Raw genomic sequence first — 20,622 nt, 5'->3', positions numbered from 1 at the left:
GTTTCCTTCGGGTGCTCCGGTTTCCTCCCACAGTCCAAAGATGTGCGGGTTAGTTGATTGGCCATTCTAAAAATTGCCCCTTAGTGTACTGAGATATGTAGGTTAGAGGGATTAGCAGCAAAATATGTAGGGATATGGGGGTGGGGCCTGGGTGGGATTGTGGTCGGTGCAGACTCGATGGGCCGAATGGCCTGTTTCTGCACTGTAGGGTTTCTATGATTCTATAATAATGTGGTGGCCAGAACGGCACAATACTCCAGTTGTGGCCTCACTAGTGTTTTATACAATTCCAACATTATATCCTTATTTTGATATTCTATACCTCTGCCAATGAAGGAGAGCATTCCATACGCTTTCTTTGCAATCTTGTCTACTTGAAATATTGCCTTTAGGGATCCAAGATCTCTAACTTCACCTATCCCTCTTAGTATATTCCCATTTATTGTGTACCCCCTGTAACAGTTTGACCTCCTAAGTGCGTGACCTCACACTTCTCTGTGCTAAAGTCCATCTGCTACTTTACCACCAACTCCACAAACCCATCAGTATCATTCTGGAGATTATAGCTATCCTATGCAATATTCAATACCCAACCAATCTTTGTGTCGACTACAAATTTCCCAATCGTGTTCCCCATGTTCATATCCAAATTGTTAATTTATGATACAAACAGCAAAGGTCCCAACACTGAACCCTGTGGAACACCACTTGAAACAATTTTCCATTCACAAGGGCATCCATCATGTGTTTATGACAGGTGTGAGTTAGTTGAGATCCAAGAGGAATACAGAAGGTTCAGAGAGGAGGTGAAAAAGCACATTAGAGAAGTGAAGAGGGATTATGAGAAAAGACTGGCAGCCAACACAAAGGAGAATCCTAGAGTCTTCCAAAGGCATATGAGTAGTAAAAGGGGAGTAAAAGGAGGATTCGGGATAAGTCACAGGTGAAGAAGGTAGTGAATAAGGCATGTGGCATGCTTGCCTTTATAGGACGGGGCATAGAGTATAAAAGTTGGGGTCTGATGTTGCAGTTGTATAGAACGTTGGTTTGGCCGCATTTGGAATACTGCGTCCAGTTCTGGTCGCCACACTACCAGAAGGACGTGGAGGCTTTAGAGAGAGTGCAGAGGTGGTTTACCAGGATGGAAGGGCTTAGTTATGAGGAGAGATTGGGTAAACTGGGGTTGTTCTCACTGGAAAGACGGAGGATGAGGGGTGATCTAATAGAGGTGTATAAAATTATGAAAGGCATAGATAGGGTGAACGCTGGGAAGCTTTTTCCCAGGTCGGTGGTGACGTTCACGAGGGGTCATAGGTTCAAGGTGAGGGGGGGGGGGTGGTTTAACACGGATATCAGAAGGACGTATTTTACGCAGAGGGTGGTGGGGGCCTGGAATGCGCTGCCGGGCAAGGTGGTGGAGGTGGACACACTGGGAACGTTTAAGACTTATCTAGATAGCCACATGAACTGAGTGGGAATGGAGGGATACAAAAGAATGGTCTAGTTTGGACCAGGGAGCGGCACGGGCTTGGAGGGCCAAAGGGCCTGTTCCTGTGCTGTATTGTTCTTTGTTCTTTGAAGGGCCTAAAAGGGAATTTGCATATGGAGACTGGGGGCATGGCTGAGATACTAAATTAATATTTCGCGTTCATCTTTACTAAGGAGGTAGATGCTACCCAGGATATGGTGACAGATGAGGAAACTCTGTCACTAGAAAGATTCAAAACTGATAAGGAGGAAGTGTTGAATAGACTGTTGGTACCGAAAGTTGACAAGATACCGGGACCTATTGAAGGAAGTGAGAATGGAAACTGCAGGGGTGCTGGCCATGCTTCTCCGGTCTTCTCTAGGCTCAAGGGAGGTGACAGAGGACTGGAGAATTGCAAATGTTATGCTCTTGTTCGAAAAAGCTTGTAAGGATACCCCCAGCAATTACGGACCAATCAGTTTAACATCAGTGTCGGGCAAGCTTCTAAAAATAATTATTTGGGATACAATTACTAATCTGATGGATTTCGTCTTAAAGTCTTAATAGGAGTAGGTGCTGAAAAAGCTGATGCATTGGTTTTAATTTTCTCAAACCCTTTACGGCCCCATCAGCATTGAAAATGGTGAATGTGTCTCCTCTCTTCAAGATAGCAAGGAAACAGAAAGCAGGTAAATACAGGCCAGTTAGCTTAACATCTGTCATGGGGAAATTGCTGGAATCTAGTATTAAGGAGGTTATATCAGAGCACTTAGAAAATCTCAATATAATCAAGCAGAGTCAATATGGTTTTGTGAAAGGGAAATCATGTTTCACTAATTTATTGGAGTTATTTGAGGACCTAACAAGCAATGTGGATAAAGGGGAACCTGAATGTGCTGTACTTGGATTTACAGAAGACATTTGAGAAGGTGTCATATCAAAGGTTACGATGAAAAATAAGAATTCATAGTGTAGAGGGTAACATTGGCAGGGGTAGGGGATTGGATTAGCTAACAGGGAGCAGAGAGTATGGATATTTTGCAGGTTGGCAAAATGTGACAAGTGGAGTGCCATCAGGATCAGTCCTACAACCTCAACTATTTCCAAATTATATCAATGACTTGGATGAAGGGATCATAAGTTCATAAGATATAGGAACAGAATTAGGCCATTTGGCCCATCGAGTCCGCTCCGTCATTCGATCATGGTTGATATGCTCCTCATCCCCATTTTCCTGCCTTCTCCCCATAACCCTCGAATGTATGGGTGCTAAATTTGCTGATGTCACAAACATAGCTGGGAAAGTAAGTTGTGAAGAGAACGTAACGGATGGAATTTTACAGCCTTGCTCATCCCAAAACTGTGAAGTCTTGCCCGAGATCAACAGAACTTTCCATGTTCCACCCCTCGCCTGCTCTGATTCCCGTGGCAGGCAAGACGGTAAAATTCCAGCAATTAGTCTGCAAAGAAACTTGGATAGGTTAAATGAATAGGCAGAAATTTGGCAAATGGAGTATAATGTGGGAAAGTGTGACCTTGGCAACTTTGGCATGAAGAATAGAAAACAACGTATTATTTAAATGGAAAGTGATTGCAGGCTTGAGAATCTTGGGCCTCATCAAAATAAATGTAAGAGACTTAAAGCCGAGAGCAATGCAAAACAGGGAGTTGATTCACCATCACCTGTTTTATTATCCCCTCAAAGTCTGGAAATTAAACACTTATTTGTCACAAAGTGGTCACTTCAAGAAAGTTTTTAAAAATCTCTACTCCATCCCAAATCCACACCTCCCTGCACTATCCTGTTTAAAATCAAGCAGAAGGTGGTCACATTGTGGGACTAAAGTTTCTCCGGGGGGAAAATTCCCAATCGTCCATTGGTTAAAAAAAACTTCACTGAAATCTTAGAGAATCAGCATGAAGGACTTTGGTCATAAAGGATCTTTATAGAAACCCAGGTTGTTGTGGGGGGAGGGGAATTTATTTAGTAAATGTAATGCAACGTTATATGGAACCTGTGAATCTATGCTGTAAATTCATAGTGTACAGCATAACTTGTATGACAGCTTCTGGTGGGGAGGAGGGAAACAATGCAGTTCTTGAGTTAAGGCCATACTGAATCTTTGTATCATGTACCACCATTCTTCTCCCAAAAAGAAGTATCATCATTCTTCTCTGAAAAATTCAAATCAACAACTCAATCTACATTTTCCTGAGCTGCTGGTAGATGATTTTTCACAAATCCCGGAGATAGTGTCATTAACATAAAGGGAGCAGATGTCATTTATGATATATTTTGGGTTGGTGCCAGTGAAGTCAGAATGTTAAGGTTCTTTTAGCTATAGAGTTGAATTGTTTTGTAAATGTAGTGATTTATTTGCAGCCACTTTCTTAATATCAGTTGATTGCTCTGTGATTAATTATCCTTAATTATCCAGCAACTCTGGCTACTGCATGTAGGTATAAAGAAAGACAAAACCTACATTTATACAGCACCATTTCCCAAGCTGCTTTACAGCAATTAAGTTCTTTTGATTTGTCGGCACTGATATAATGTCGGCAATGTTATCAAATGCAGGTTCGGGGTGTTAAATGGCTTAATCCTGCACAAACATATTTTTTGTATGTTCATATGTCATTCTGGATGAATGAGTTGAGCTCAGATAAATTGGCCTTTGTCACCCATAATTATCTTGCGAACAAGGGTGAAATCATGACTGGAGTTCTGTTTGTTTTGTTGCTAATGGAGGTTTACTGTGGGCAGGCTTTGTGGAGTGAAATTGCTCAGACAGGAGTGTGTAATGGGCTCAAAGCAAATCTGTAACCTCGCTTCCCTGATTCTCAAGAGTTTTTCCTTTGACTTCCTTCTTGTCGTTTTGTCTACTTACCTTCTATTCCACTCTACCTTGGTGCTTTTGTGAGCTTTTAGTGAGGCATTGAAACATCATGATAATCGTGTTACGTAGTAGATATTGAAAATGCACTGCAGTGAGAAACAGCAATCAGCTGATTTTTCAGACTTGCTGATCAAGAAAACACAGACACAAATGTGAACCATCCAGCCGTTGCCCTCTGGCCTCTTAAAAACTGTGTCACACAAAGGCATCTGAGGGCACCAACACTTCTCACTGACATGAAGAACTATGTTATTCAATCATTCCACTTCATTTCTACCCTGTGAGATTATTAATAAAATAGAATCCAATTGCACCCCTTGTACGAAATAATTGTTTTGGATAATATCATGCAACCTGGCAGGAGAATGCCTTCTACTTCTTCTACAGAATGACAAGCATCTTGTGCAGTTTATCTGTATAGCGTGCAAGAAACAATACTTTTCACTGTACGGTGATACATGTGACAATAAATCAAATCAAAATTATCTGGGTTGCAATATTGAATATTTTCCCCAAATATGAATTTATTATTACTGTATCCATATAGTGCAATGTGCAGAGCATGTTAATGAGGACCAAAATCAGTGTCTGTCTGCACAGTGGTATAAATAACTAATGGGATATTTTCCTCAAAACAATTTTCACAAACAATGTTGAGACAGAGTACAGGAATGAGATAGAGAATCTGGTGAACTGGTGCGGCAACAATAATCTCTCCCTCAATGTCAACAAAACAAAGGGGATTGTCATCGACTTCAGAAAACGTAAAGGAGAACATGTCCCTGTCTACATCAACGGGGACGAAATAAAAAGGGTCGAGAGCTTCACGTTTTTAGGTGTCCAGATCACCAACAACCTGTCCTGGTCCCCCCCCCCATGCCAACACTATAGTTAAGAAAGCCCACCAACACCTCTACTTTCTCAGAAGACTAAGGAAATTTGACATGTCAGCTATGACTCTCACCAACTTTTACAGATGCACCATAGAAAGCATTCTTTCTAGTTGTATCACAGTTTGGTATGGCTCCTGCTCTGCCCAAGATCGCAAGGGACTACAAAAGGTCATGAATGGAGCCCAATCCATCATGCAAACCAGCCTCCCATCCACTGACTCAGTCTACACTTCCCGCTGCCTCGGCAAAGCAGTCAGCATAATTAAGGATCCCACACACCCCAGACATTCTCTCTTCTACCTTTTTCCTTCAGGAAAAAGATACAAAAGTCTGAGGACACGTACCAACCGATTCAAGAACAGCTTCTTCCCTGCTGCTGTCAGACTTTTGAATGGACCTACCTCACATTAAGTCGATCTTTCTCTACACCCTAGCTTCTTTCCTGTTGCTGTCAGACTTTTGAATGGGCCTTCCTTGCATTAAGTTGACCTTTCTCTGCACCCTAGCTATGACTGTAACACTACATTCTGCACTCTCTCGTTTCCTTCTCTATGAATGGTATGTTTTGTCTGTATAGTGCGCAAGAAACAATACTTTTCGCTGTATGCTAATACATCTGTCAATAAATCAAATCAAAAAATCAAATCCTGTCAAATTAATAATATTGCACAATGCTGTTAAAATTTGTACTCTGGTATCTTTAAAAGTCATGGTGAAATCATCGATTGAGTAAACACAAACTAACATTGCATTGCATTGTTGCTGCTCTTGATATTAATGACCCATGCCACATATATATTGGACAATGTTTGTAACCAGATGCCAACAATGGGCATTTGTAGCCATCACATATACACTCCAAGAATTCATCCTGTACAGTATTGTGACTCATTTGATTGGCCCAATCTATATGCAGATTAAAATCACCCATAATTACAGATGTTCCTTTATTGCATGCATCCCTAATTTCCAGTTTAATGTCATTGCCAACATCATCACTACAGTTTGGGAGTCTATATACAACCCCTACTAAGTTTTTGTTCCTTGGTGTTTCTTAGCCCTTCCCATATAGATTTCACATTGTCGGAGCTAATATCCTTTCTCAGTATGGTGTTAATTTCATTTTTAACCAGCAATGCTACTCCACCACCTTTACCTTTTTGCCAGTCCTTCCTAAATACTGAATACCCCTGGATGTTCAGTTCCCATCCCTGGTTACCCTGCAGCCATGTCTCCGTAATCCCAACTATATCATGTCCATTTACATCTACTTGCACGATTAATTCATCTACTTTATTGCAAATGCTCTGTGCATTAAGGCACAAAAGCCTTTAGGCTCATCTTTTTAACATTACTGGTATAGTTCCCACTATTTTTCATTGAGGCCCTGTTTGAATCTGGCCACTTGTTTTTCTGCATGTCACTTTTCTTATTGCCCTTTCTGTCTTTGGATGAGGACAACAGGTGCTTGGAACAATATGATCTGCAAGTTCCCCTCCAACACACACATGATCTTGACTTGGAACTATATCGCAGTTTATTCACTGTCACAAGGTCAAAATCCTGGAAATTTCTCCAGGTCTCTTGAGTCCAGAAATTTCTCCAGGTCTCCATCCAGAAAGACCAGCTGCCCTCTTTTATGTCAAGGCGTGAAACCTATCACATGATTTTTAATAGGTTTTGGCCTGAACCTTCTTACTAATAACAACCAAATTGAATGGGCCTGTCTCCAGACAGTATTAATTTAATCATACCAGCACACCTCCTGTCCCCCCCTGATTCAGACCATTCTGTTTCACCATAAATTAAAAGAAACATTTTAAAACAAAACAACTAATAATGCCTCACATTCTTAACACTTCCCTGAATAATTGAAAAGCATTACCATAGTGATGCTTTTTTATAACAGTATCAAAATACAACAAAGTATAATACTGTAATCATCCTAACAAGTGACTTACTACATAAAATACAGGTGACATTATTTCCTCTTCAGCCACGCTTGACCATTAAACATTCTGTCCTGGCAATTATATGAGGTTTACCCCATAACCACCATTCGAGTGTGACAATTACAATTTAAAGTCCCGGTTTGCAAGAGTTCTTAGCATCTTAACTGCTGCACAAATTAATGTCTTTTTTTTGCTACTGGTCATTTCATTTCCGTTCAATCAAAGCCAAAAATCTTGTTTTTCATTTTGCATAGGCATTTCAATGTCCTTGGATAAAAAATGTACCATGGTTTGAATCCTTCATGTTGTTTTAAAAATCTGCATTGGATTATATACAATCTGGAGATTGAGATAGTATTTGTGATGGGCCAAAAGGTTTTACAATTTGTTTGGCCTGATTAACTTTGTCCGGAACAAAAATGTAGATTGTTGGCAAACCATCCAGCTTTTGGATACTGGCTGCTGTGAACTGGAATCCAAGGAGAATTCCCCTGCCATAATGCCACTTGCCTTTTAGATTCAACAATTTTCTTTGTCCTTAAAAGCAGACACTAAATTGTCACCAGTGTTATCACTTTTTAAAATAGACTCTGGACCACTCTGTTCAGCTTTTAACACCTGATTTCCATTTTCTTCCTTGTTTGCATATTTTTTTTTAATGCCCAGGTGTGTTGAGAAAGTCCAAACCTAATGGAATTATCATCATGATGATTGAATTCATCTCATTCTGCTTAAATTCAGGATCATTTTTAAATTTGTTTCCCATGAGACCCTTCAATGTTCTTTTCCAAGGTGCAGTTTTAACACAGCCTCCCTTTGTGCAAGCAGTTCATTTCTCTGCGGAGTAAAATGCTCTTTAGAACTTTGTTGCGGTCAGGTCGATGGACAGCCAAATCAACTGACTGTATAATAGAACAATATCCATTAAAACTCCATATTAAAACATTTTTATTTAGCACATGTTCTGGAGGGACAGCCATGTTACTTGTCGTCATCATGCAACTGTACTGACCCTGTATTGCTAAGAATAACAATTTGCTTTCCTGACTCACCAGACAAGAATGAGGACACTTCACATTTAAACAGAAAGTTTCCCTAATTTCTGAAGAGTGTGTGCCCGGGATGCGTGGGGTTCTTGATTATGCTGGCTGTTTTCCTAAGGCAGCAGGAAGTGTAGATGGAGTCAATGGATGGAAGACTGATTTGTGTGATGGACTGGGCTATGTTCACGACCCTTTGTAGTTTCTTGCAGTCTTGGTCAGAGCAGGAGCCATACCAAGCTGTGATACATCTGGGAAAAACGCTTTCTATGATGCATCTATAAAAATTGGTAAGAGTCGTAGTAAACATGCCAAATTTCTTTAGCCTTTTTGAGAAAGTAGAGGCATTAGTGGGCTTTCTTAATTATAGCATCGGTGTGGACGGACCAGGACAGATTGTTGATGATCTGAACATCTACAAACATGAAGGTCTCGACTATTTCCACTTCATCACCATTGATATAGACAGGGGCATGTCCTCCACTACACTTCCTGAAGTCAATGACTATCTCCTTCATTTAACTGACATTGAGGGGGAGATTATTGTCATCGCACCATTTCACCAGATTCGCTAACTCTTTCCTGTACTCCGTCTCATCATTGTTTGAGATCCGACCCACTACAGTGGTGTCTTCAACAAGCTTGAAAATGGAATTAGAGTGGAATTTGGCCACAGAGTCATAGGTGTATAAGGAGCTTAGTAAGGGGCTGAGGACACAGTCTTGTGGGGCACCGGTGTTGAGGATGATCATGGAGGAGGTGTCGTTACCCATCCTTACTGATTGCGGTCTATGAGTTAGGAAGTCTAGGACCAAGTCGCAAAGGAAGGAGCCGAGTCCTAGGCCGTGGATGGAGAAGAGTTTTGTATAACAATGGTGTTGAAGGCTGATCTGTAGTCAATAAATAGGAGTCTGACATAAGCGTCCTTGATATCCAGGTGTTTCAGGGTTTAGTGTAGGGCCAGGCTTCTGCTGTGGACCTGTTGCAGCAATAGGCAAACTCAAAGTGCTCTGCTATTACATCTTTTATAATGGACTCTCGCATTTTCCCCACTACCAACATCAGGCTGACTGGTCTACAATTCACTGTTTTCTCTCTAGCTCTCTTTTCAAATAGTGGAGTTACATTAGCTACCCTCCAATCTGTAGGAACTGTTCTGAAGTCTGTAGAATCTTGGAAGATGATCACCAAGGCATCCACTGTTTCTAGGGCTACTTCCTATGTACTCTGTGATGTAGATTATGAGGCTCTGGGGATTTATTATCCTTCAATCCCATCAATTTCCCTAACAACATTTCCCTAGTAATACCTATTTCCTTTAGTTCCTCCCTCTCACTAAACCCTGTGCTAACCAACATTTCTGGTACATTATATGTGTCCTCCTTTGTGAAAACAGAACTAAAGTATGTATTTAGTTGGTCAGCCATTTCTTCGTTCCCCATTATAACTTCCTCTGCTTCTGACATTTGTCTTCGCCAATCTTTTTTGTTCATAACCTGGTCAAACAGCTTGAGCATCAACTTGTAAATCTTTCCAACATACGCCAATGGCAGTCAGGAAGAGCAGGAGAGATTCCTGGTCAGCCGTGTGAGGGAACGAACAAAGGAGACGCTATTCACAGCTCCAGGCTACAACATGCATGTAAAAGTATATGTTGCCTCAGCAACTCAGACCCCTTGGTGGGTAGGTTTCTCAGTTGGCTGGATGGCGGGTGTGGATAAAACTGCTGCCGACAGCATGAGATGTAATTGCTATTCTGGTTGAGGTTGATTTAGGACCTGCCTCATTGCCCTACCTGTGGTGGAGGTTGTAACACTACATAGTTCAGACGTGCCTTCAGACAGAAAACTCAGGGAGAAGTTTTTCTAACCTTGCCCCAAAAATCAGTTCTTAAAAACTAGGAGATTGAGTTTCCTCTGTGAATCTGCCTACTTTCAGTTGTTCTTGAAGTATAAGTTAAAGGAAATGTGGGGTAAAGTAATTGACAGAAAAATGAGTGGGTTCAGTTATGAGTTCCAGATTTCCCACCCAATTTCTTATGTGCCTACTGCCCAAGCACAATAGAGTCTGACCATACAGATTGCTGTTTAATTTGCTGATTGATGCTGTGCAAGGATGAGACATGGTAAATGTTCTATTATCCAGTCCCGTATCTTTCAATCTTATCCTTAAATAGTTCTATACCATTCCATGAGCATGTATTCCACTTTTGCTTCTGACTCTTGATCACTCCCTGATTAGCATCTTCTATGAACTAGAGCAACTTGCATTTTCCTTTGGAATTTAATCATTTCCATGGAATGCATGGGAAGAGTCACTCTGGGATATTTGATTTCCTCCTTGTCCACACAAGAGTGTTCCTACAGAGGAACGATGCAGTCAGTGTTCACCAGTACGTTTACAGCCGTCTGTGATTGGTAGGCACTGTAAGATAATAAATGTGGAACTGACCATGTTAATTAAATAGTTGACTTAAGTTTACTTTATACTTCATTTCAATATGGTTGGACCTCTAAGATTCTTTTGTTTCAGGCACACACCTTTAGGAGGTATTTATGGTACAGTACTGATTTGTGTTCAGTAACACATGGTCACCCCTACTGATCCAATTATTAGAAGTTCAAGTCATTTATGTTGCCTCGTAATATTGTAGACCCAAGTTGGGACATTGCTCTCTGTACATTTCCCCAGCATGACCACATTTCTTTAACTAGCTTCTGTTGCTTTTCCATTTCATTTAATTATGCATCCACCTCCAAGTTTTCTTAGGGATGCATACTGCTTAATGAAGCCTGAGTGGTTCTGTTGGCAGCATTCCTGCCTCTATGCTTGTAAAGCCCTGTGTTCAAATCCCATTCTGGGAGGTGAATTGCCCATGTCCACCCAACTGAATTGGCACCATGAATTGGCTAGTTAATAGGCCCACAGGTGGGTGGACTGCCTGATACCTTACCTTCTCATGATATTATGGGAGACTTGGTAGGCATTTTACTTTTTAAGACCCCTTGCCTTAAAATATGCCAGTGGGAGGCCAATAAATTTATCCGTAGGAATTAGCCATAGAAGGAGGTTCAACACAAGTTCCTAAACAGTCTGCAAAAAACTTCCAATGCTCCACATCATTCTCCAAGGGAAGAAAGAGTGTAAATAAAATCTATTCTTTAAGCTTGTGCAGGAGTCTTTCATTAAAACTTTGGCAATAGATATTGGAATCTATTTAAAGCACTTTGCAATGTTAACTTGGAATGTCGTTTCCTTGTAAATATTAAGGAAGTTGGTTGGACAACAGTTGCCAACTTTGATGTACATTGGTTACATGTTAAGTTATTTTCATCTTGAAATAATCTTTAAATTTGTTCACAAACAAGTTCAAGATTTTGCTACTTACTAATGGAATAGCAATGCACCTTTGATTGTATGGGTTTGTTTCATACTTTTTGAAGATCATCACAACACAATAAAATGACACAAATCAATATTGTCATAATCCCTGTGGGGGAACAAAAATAACCAAATTTACCCAACCCCCAAATACAGAAATTACAAACAGGATTTCATTTAATGTAACTTTTATTTTGACATGAATTATAAATAATGCAAATTAAACATAAGATGATATGCATATTATACTTCAAATAAAAAGTTGATTTCACTTTAAAGAGTTGATACAACAAGGAAACATCTTACTCAACCACAAGCACCTGCATCATTCCCCACTGACATGTAGTATTACGTGCGATTCCAAAGTCCACTAACTTGGCTTCTAGCACGTAGGACCTTACTTTCCCACTCAATAGATTTGGCCCTTGAGTCACAAGACCAGTAGTTGTATTCTATCAAGGTCCCCAGAGATGGTTATTACTGGAATGGCACATTCCTGCAATCAGGGTGACCAACTGTCCATTATTTTACAAGATTGTCCCGTATTTTTAATATTTATCCTGGATTCCATACAAAATGTTCTCCAGGATTCATCTTGTATTCCGTAACCTTGCCAGGCTGGAATTCCAAAATCCAGAAACATCAGTCGTCCAGAATATTTTTCAGCCAACCTGCAGTTCTCCAATTTGCCACTTGTGGTGATGCAGCAGCCCTGGACACTAAATCAATGATGGGAGGTGATGAAATTGCTTCAGGATGTTGGCATTGCTGGCTAGGCCTGTGCTTATTGCCCATGCCCAGTTGCTCTTGCGAAGGAGGTGGTGAGGCACCTTCTTGAATTGCTGCAGTACGGATGTATTAGTGCTGTTAAGAAGGGAGTTCCAGACTTTTGACCCAATGACCATGCAGGAATAGTGGTATAGTTCCAAGTCAGGATGGTCAGTGCCTTGGAGGGAGGAGGTGGTCTCAAAGGGTGTTGTGTTCCTACATGTCTGCTGATCTAGTCCTTCACGGTATTAGATGTCAGGAGTTTGGAAAGTACCAAACAAATCTTGGCAAGTTGCTGCAGTGTATCTTGCAGATGGTACACATTGCTGCCACTGTTTTGGTGGTGGAGGGAATGAATAATTAAGGTGTGGATCTTGTAAAGCTGTACTCATCCAAGCAAGTGGGGAGTATTCCATCAAGCTCCTGACTCAAGCCTTGTGGATAGGCTTTAAGGCATCAAGAGGTCAATTACCCACTGCAGAATTCTCAGCCTCTGACTTGTTCTTGTAGCTGTAATATTTATATGGCGAGTCCAGTTCAATTTCCCCATTATGTTGATATAGGGGATTCAGTGATGGCAATGTCATTGGACATCAAGGGGAGATGGTTAGATTTTCTCATTGGAGATGGTCGTTGTCTGGCATATGTGTGGCTCGAATGTTAAAGTAGCATTCAGCCCAAGCCTAAATGTTGTCCAGATCTTGTTGCATATGGAAATGGACTGAATCATTGAATCCTACAGTGCAGAAAGAGGCCATTCGGCCCATCGAGTCTGCCCCAACCACAATCCCACCCAGGCCCTATCCCCATATCCCTACATATTTACCCACTAATCCCTCTAACCTGCTACAGCATCTGATGAGTCACAAATGGTAGTAAGCATTGCACAATGTGAACATCCCCACTTCTGACCTTATGATGGAAGGGAAGGCATTGATGAAGCAGTTGAGGATGGTTAGGCCTTGGAAACTACCCTGAGAAACTCAACAATGTTCCAGGACTGAGATGATCGACCTGCAACAATCACAATCACCTTCCTCTGTGCCAGGGATTACTCCGACCAGTGGAGAATGCCCGCCCCCCCGAATCCCCACCGCCACGCCCATGGATTCTCATTGACTCCAGTTTTACTTGGGCATCTTGTCCAACACTCAGTCAAATGCTGTCTTTATGTCAAGGGCACTCACTCTTACCTCTTGCGTTCATGTTAGGACCAAAGCTGCAATGATGTCAGATGATTAATGGCCCTGGTAGGACCCAAGAATGGCATCAGTGAGAAGTGATTGCCTTTTCTGATGATCAAGAGTAGACTGATGAGGTGGTAATTGGCTGCCTTTGGTGGATAAGACATACCTGGGAAATTTTCCCCTCAGTGTTGCAGCTGTAATGGAACAGCTTGGTTAGGGACATGGCTAGTCCTGGAGCAGAAATCTTCAATATGATTGTGCAGGGGAGAGATAACTAATTTCTTTGAATGGGGAGGGGATGGGGCTAATTACTGCATACATGTAGGGGAGAGGAAGCTACTACATGTGCATGGGGAGAGGGAGCTGATTATTTTGCTGCTGCTTTTGCACCTTTTTCTCTTTTACACAGGCCTCCTGCCAACAATCACAAAGAGGGGAGCAAGCATGGGGGCTTTGGGACTGCAAGATTGATGGTGTCCACGCAATTCTCTGGGGTGGGGGCCCTTCCCTTCTCTCCTGCTCTCAACGCCCCCCTCCCCTTCCCCCCTCCGCCACTCTGGTTCCACGGTCAAAGTGTCCCACCCTGCCTGCAGAACATCCTTAGCCAGGTTGATGACAGTGTTAATGCCACGGATTCCCCAGCTGCTCCTTTATCTGACCCCTTTAATAAACACTTAAATAGTCTGGTCAGCTCTGCCAAAACTGAAGCAGCCACAGTAAAGTTGTCCAGTTCACAATTTCTGCTCCAACCTTGTCTTCAGTTTTCTGTCCATGGTTAATGGGATTACAGATACACAGGTCCTTGTAAACTTTCTTACTCTGTTCTCCCCTCTGCTGCAGCTCTCTATTGTCTGCAGCTCCCCTTTGTGTCTAGCCATACCGCTTTGTATCTTAACTTCCTTACTGTTGGGACTGTTTCTGGGTACATGGTCCACGGACCAGTATTTCCTCTTCGTCAATGGCTGCTGATTTCCTTACAAGTATTACAAATTCTACAGATATTTTAAAGAAACTACAAATTTTCCTTACTGTACTGTTTCTGGGGTTAAAGGTCATCACAATACAGTCTGCACTTTTTTAGATCTGATTTCTAATCTCATGCAACACCCTCAGGTAACCAATCCCTTTGGATGAATTCATTTTGAGAATTCCTGAGATCATCTAAATGGTCATTTAACTGATCTTCTCTCGAAGCTATGGTAGGAGATAAGGGAAACACAATAGAAATTCTAATTCATTAGATTAAGTTGTAGAGCCTCCTCTTATTATCCTCGAGTGAAAAGTCCAAGAATTATTTGGTATGTTAACTATGCACCTATATCCCTATCTGCTCCCTGGTTACATAGAACATAGAACATAGAACATAGAACATTACAGCGCAGAACAGGCCCTTCGGCCCACGATGTTGCACCGACCAGTTAAAAAAAAAAAAAACTGTGACCCTCCAACCTAAACCAATTTCTTTTCGTCCATGAACCTATCTACGGATCTCTTAAACGCCCCCAAACTAGGCGCATTTACTACTGATGCTGGCAGGGCATTCCAATCCCTCACCACCCTCTGGGTAAAGAACCTACCCCTGACATCGGTTCTATAACTACCCCCCCTCAATTTAAAGCCATGCCCCCTCGTGCTGGATTTCTCCATCAGAGGAAAAAGGCTATCACTATCCACCCTATCTAAACCTCTAATCATCTTATATGTTTCAATAAGATCCCCTCTTAGCCGCCGCCTTTCCAGCGAAAACAATCCCAAATCCCTCAGCCTCTCCTCATAGGATCTCCCCTCCATACCAGGCAACATCCTGGTAAACCTCCTCTGCACCCTCTCCAAAGCCTCCACATCCTTCCTGTAATGTGGGGACCAGAACTGCACACAGTACTCCAAGTGCGGCCGCACCAGAGTTGTGTACAGTTGCAACATAACGCTACGACTCCTAAATTCAATCCCCCTACCAATAAACGCCAAGACACCATATGCCTTCTTAACAACCTTATCTACTTGATTCCCAACTTTCAGGGATCTATGCACACATATACCTAGATCCCTCTGCTCCTCCACACTATTCAAAGTCCTCCCGTTAGCCCTATACTCAACACATCTGTTATTCCTACCAAAGTGAATTACCTCACACTTCTCCGCATTAAACTCCATCCGCCACCTCTCGGCCCAACTTTGCAACCTGTCTAAGTCTTCCTGCAAACTACGACACCCTTCCTCACTGTCTACCACACCACCGACTTTGGTGTCATCAGCAAATTTGCTAATCCACCCAACTATACCCTCATCCAGATCATTAATAAATATTACAAACAGCAGTGGCCCCAAAACAGATCCCTGAGGTACACCACTTGTAACCGCACTCCATGATGAATATTTACTATCAACCACCACCCTCTGTTTCCTATCCGCTAGCCAATTCCTGATCCAATTTCCTAGATCACCCCCAATCCCATACATCTGCATTTTCTGCAGAAGCCTACCATGGTGAACCTTATCAAACGCCTTACTAAAATCCATATATACCACGTCCACTGCCCTGCCCCCATCCACCTCCTTGGTCACTTTCTCAAAAAACTCAATAAGGTTAGTAAGGCACGACCTACCTGCCACAAAACCATGCTGACTATCACCTATCAATTCATTACTCTCCAAATAACTATAAATCCTATCCCTTATAATTTTTTCCAACATCTTGCCGACAACAGAAGTGAGACTCACCGGTCTATAATTCCCGGGGAAGTCTCTGTTCCCCTTCTTAAACAATGGGACAACATTCGCTAACCTCCAATCTTCTGGTACTATACCAGAGGCCAACGACGACCTGAAGATCAGAGCCAGAGGCTCTGCAATCACTTCTCTTGCCTCCCAGAGAATCCTTGGATAAATCCCATCCGGACCAGGGGATTTATCTATTTTCAGACCCTCCAGAATATCCTGCACATCCTCCTTATCAACTGTAATACTGTCTATTCTACTCCCTTGCAACCCAGTGTCCTCCTCAGCTATATTCATGTCCCCTTGCGTGAACACCGAAGAGAAATATTGGTTCAATGCTTCACCAATCTCCTCCGGTTCCACACATAACTTCCCTCTGCCATCTATAACTGGCCCTAAACTTGCCCTAACCAACCTTCTGTTCTTGACATACCTATAGAACGCCTTAGGATTCTCTTTAACCCTATCCGCCAAAGTCTTCTCATGTCCCCTTTTAGCCCTTCTAAGCTCGCTCTTCAACTCCCTCTTAGCCAATCTAAAGCTTTCTAGTGCACTACCCGAGTGCTCACGTCTCATCCGAACATAAGCCTCCTTTTTCTTTTTAACCAACAAAGAAACTTTTTTGGTGCACCACGGTTCCCTAGCCCTACCAATTCCTCCTTGCCTGACAGGGACATACCTATCACAGACTCGCAGTAGCTGCTCCTTGAAAAAACTCCACATGTCGGACGTTCCCAGTCCCTGTAATCTCCTAGTCCAACCTATGTTTCCTAATTCTCTCCTAATAGCCTCATAATTACCCTTCCCCCAGCTAAAACCACTGGCCCGAGGTTCATGCCTATCCCTTTCCATCACTAAGGTGAACGTAACCGAATTGTGGTCACTATCACCAAAATGCACACCAACTTCCAAGTCTAGCACCTGGTCTGGCTCATTTCCCAGCACCAGATCCAATATAGCCTCACCTCTAGTTGGCCTGTCTACATACTGAGTCAAAAAACCTTCCTGCACGCTTTGAACAAAAACTGACCCCTCTAACGAGCTAGAGCTATAACAATTCCAGTCAATATTAGTCAAGTTAAAATCCCCCATAACAATTGCCCTATTACTATCACTCCTAAGCAGGATTGACTCCGCAATCCTTTCCTCAACCTCTCTAGAACTTTTAGGAGGTCTATAAAAGACTCCCAACAGGGTGACCTCTCCTCTCCTATTTCTAATCTCCGCCCATACTACCTCAACAGATAAGTCCTCATCAAACCTCCTCTCTGACACTGTGATACAATCTCTGACCAATAATGCTACCCCTCCCCCTCTTCTACCTCCTTCCCTACTTCGACTAAAACATTTGAACCCCGGGACCTGCAGCATCCATTCCTGCCCCTGCTCTATCCATGTCTCTGAAATAGCCACAACATCGAAGTCCCAGGTACTGATCCACGCTGCAAGTTCACCCACTTTATTGCGAATACTCCTGGCATTAAAGTATACACATTTCAAACCCTGCTCCACCCCACCTCTGCAATGCCGTGCATTGCAGTCCCCATCCATGCATCCCTCACTTTCAGCCCCACTACTCAGGATCCCTCCCCCCCCCCCGAATCAGTTTAAACCTCCCTGCATGGCCTTAGCAAATTTACCCCCCAGGATATTGGTCCCCTTCTGATTAAGGTGTAGACCATCCTTCTCATAGAGGTCACACCTTCCCCAGTACGAGCCCCAATTGCTTAAGTACCTGAACCCCTCCCTCCTGCACCATCCCCTCAGCCATGAATTCAAACCTTCCCTCTCCCTATTCCTCTCTAAACTATCCCGTGGTACAGGCAAGAGTCCAGAGATAACCACTCTGTCAGTCTTGGCCTTTAGTTTCCACCCCAACTCCATAAATCCCTGCCTAATATCCCCTTCCCCTATCCTCCCTATGTCGTGTGTCCCCACATGTACAATAACTTGTGGTTTATCTCCCTCCCCCCTAAGAGTCCTGAATACCCTGTCAGACACATCCCGGACCCCAGCCCCTGGTAGGCAACACACCAACCCTGAGTCCCTACCTTTAGTTCCGACCCTCCTATCTGTCCCCTTAATTGTGGAGTCCCCAATCACAAGGCCCAGTCTTTTACAGCCCCTAACCACCTGAGCTTTCTCACTCGGCTCACCCCCAGAGATCTGCTCTCTATGCTCAGTTGATTCCTCCTCAACTGTAGCCTCCAGCACCGAAAACCTATTATGGAGGGGAACCGCCCCAGGGGATTGTCTTCCCGATTGCTTCTTACCCCTCCTCCTGGCATTGACCCAAGCCTCATTTCTAGGAGTTACTATTTCTCTATAACTCCTATCAACTTCCACCTCCGCCTCCCGAATTATGCGGAGTTCCTCTACCTCCCCCTCCAGCTCCTTTACACGCTCCTCCAGAAGCTGCAATCTAATGCACTTCTTACAACTAAAATCTCCTGAAACACTACTGGATTTCCTCACCACATACATCCCACAGGAGATGCAGCATACTGCCTGAACTGCCATCCCTGAAGCCATTACCAGCAAGAAAAAAAGAAAACAAAAAACTTCCCCACACTTATAATTAGGTTAGAGGAGGATGGAAGGGTGGGATCCTCTACCAGTGTAGAGGATCGGGTATCTCCTCTGCACCAATTTATAGGGCTAGGGGCCCGAGAGAAAAAAAAAAACTACTACTGAGGGGGAACCACCCAGGTAACTGACTTTTAAAGTTAAAATAAAAACCCTTCCCAGACTCCTTTGCTGCCCACTTCTAGTTTTCACTTTAAACTTGAAAAACTGCTGTTAAAGTAAAGGCCAAAAAAATACACACACTAGCTGACTAATTAAATAAATAAACAATTCAATTAATCCAATTAATCTCTTACCAGCACTGCTGGTACCATGTCCTTTTAGCTATATGTTGTGTACCTATTACGTATACCAATTTATTTCCTACAAAAAGCAATTGATTCTCTTTTCCTGATTTTGAGTAAAGTTAAGTTTATTTATTAGTCACAAGTAAGGCTTACATTAACACTGCAATGATGTTATTGTGAAATTCCCCGAGTCGCCACACTCCAGCGCCTGTTCGGGTCAATGCACCTAACCAGCACATCTTTCAGACTGTTGGAGGAAACCAGAGCACCCAGAGGAAACACATGCAGACACAGGGAGAACATGCAAACTCCACACAGACAGTGACCCAAGCCGGGAATCAAACCCGGGTCCCTGGCGCTGTGAGGCAGCAATGCTAACCACTGTGTCACCATGCCGGTCTTGAGCATCTTAGCTACGACAAACTAGTTCAGGAATCCAGTGTTATAAGAAAACATTGAATGACAACTGATTATTCAATATGCCAAACCTACATCTTGCAAAATCTGTAAAACCTAAAAATTTTATCATGAGCACAAACTTATTTGTTTAATAATCTGAAGGAACATTTAACATCATTTCATCCCGGTCTCGCAAGGATAATGAACAAGGAATGGCAATATCTAAATTTGCACATCCCTCTTCAAATCATTTAGATGGGTTCCATAGATGACATGCTTCAGCAATAAGCTTCAGCAGATCAGATGGCCTGCATCATAGGATATTAAAAGAAGTGGCTGCAGAGGTATATTCGTTATAATCTTTCAAAATTCCTTAGATTCTAGAAGGATTGGGAAATAGCTAATAGCTTTGGAGTGATTGCAAAGAAGGTTCACAGGATGTTGCCTGGTCTCGAGGGTGTTGGTTATGAGGAGAGGTTGAATAAACTAGGATTGTTTTCATTGGAAAGACGGAGACTGAGGGGAGGCCTGATAGAGGTCTACAAAATTATGAGAGGCATAGACAGGGTAGATAGAGGCTTTTTCCCAAGTGTCAATTGCAAGGGGGTACAGGTTCAAGGCAAGAGGGGAAAAGTTTAAGGGAGATGTACGGGGGTAGTTTTTCACGCAGAGAGTGGTGGGTGCCTGGAACACGTTGCCAGAGGAGATGGTTGAAGCAGGCACATTAAACACAGGCACATTTAAGAGGCATCTGGATAAATATTTTAAAAGGGAGGGAATGGAAGGATATGGATCGAGTAAGGGCAGATTTTTTTTTAGTTAGGGCATCATGATTGGCACAGGATTGGAGGGCTGAAGGGCCTGTTCCTGTGCTATACTTTGTTCTTTAACACCTTTATTCCAGAGAGGGAGGCAGAAAGCAGGAAACTACAGGCCAGTTAGCTTAACATCTGTCTTGGGAAATTGCTAGTATCCATAATTGAGGTTATGGCAGGTCACTTAGAAAATCATAATTTTATCAGGCAGAATCAACATGACTTTGTGAA

This window comes from Mustelus asterias, chromosome 1 (assembly GCF_964213995.1).
Source record: "Mustelus asterias chromosome 1, sMusAst1.hap1.1, whole genome shotgun sequence".
In the NCBI taxonomy this organism is placed as follows: domain Eukaryota; kingdom Metazoa; phylum Chordata; class Chondrichthyes; order Carcharhiniformes; family Triakidae; genus Mustelus; species Mustelus asterias.
Note: the sequence above shows the minus strand (reverse complement) of the source record.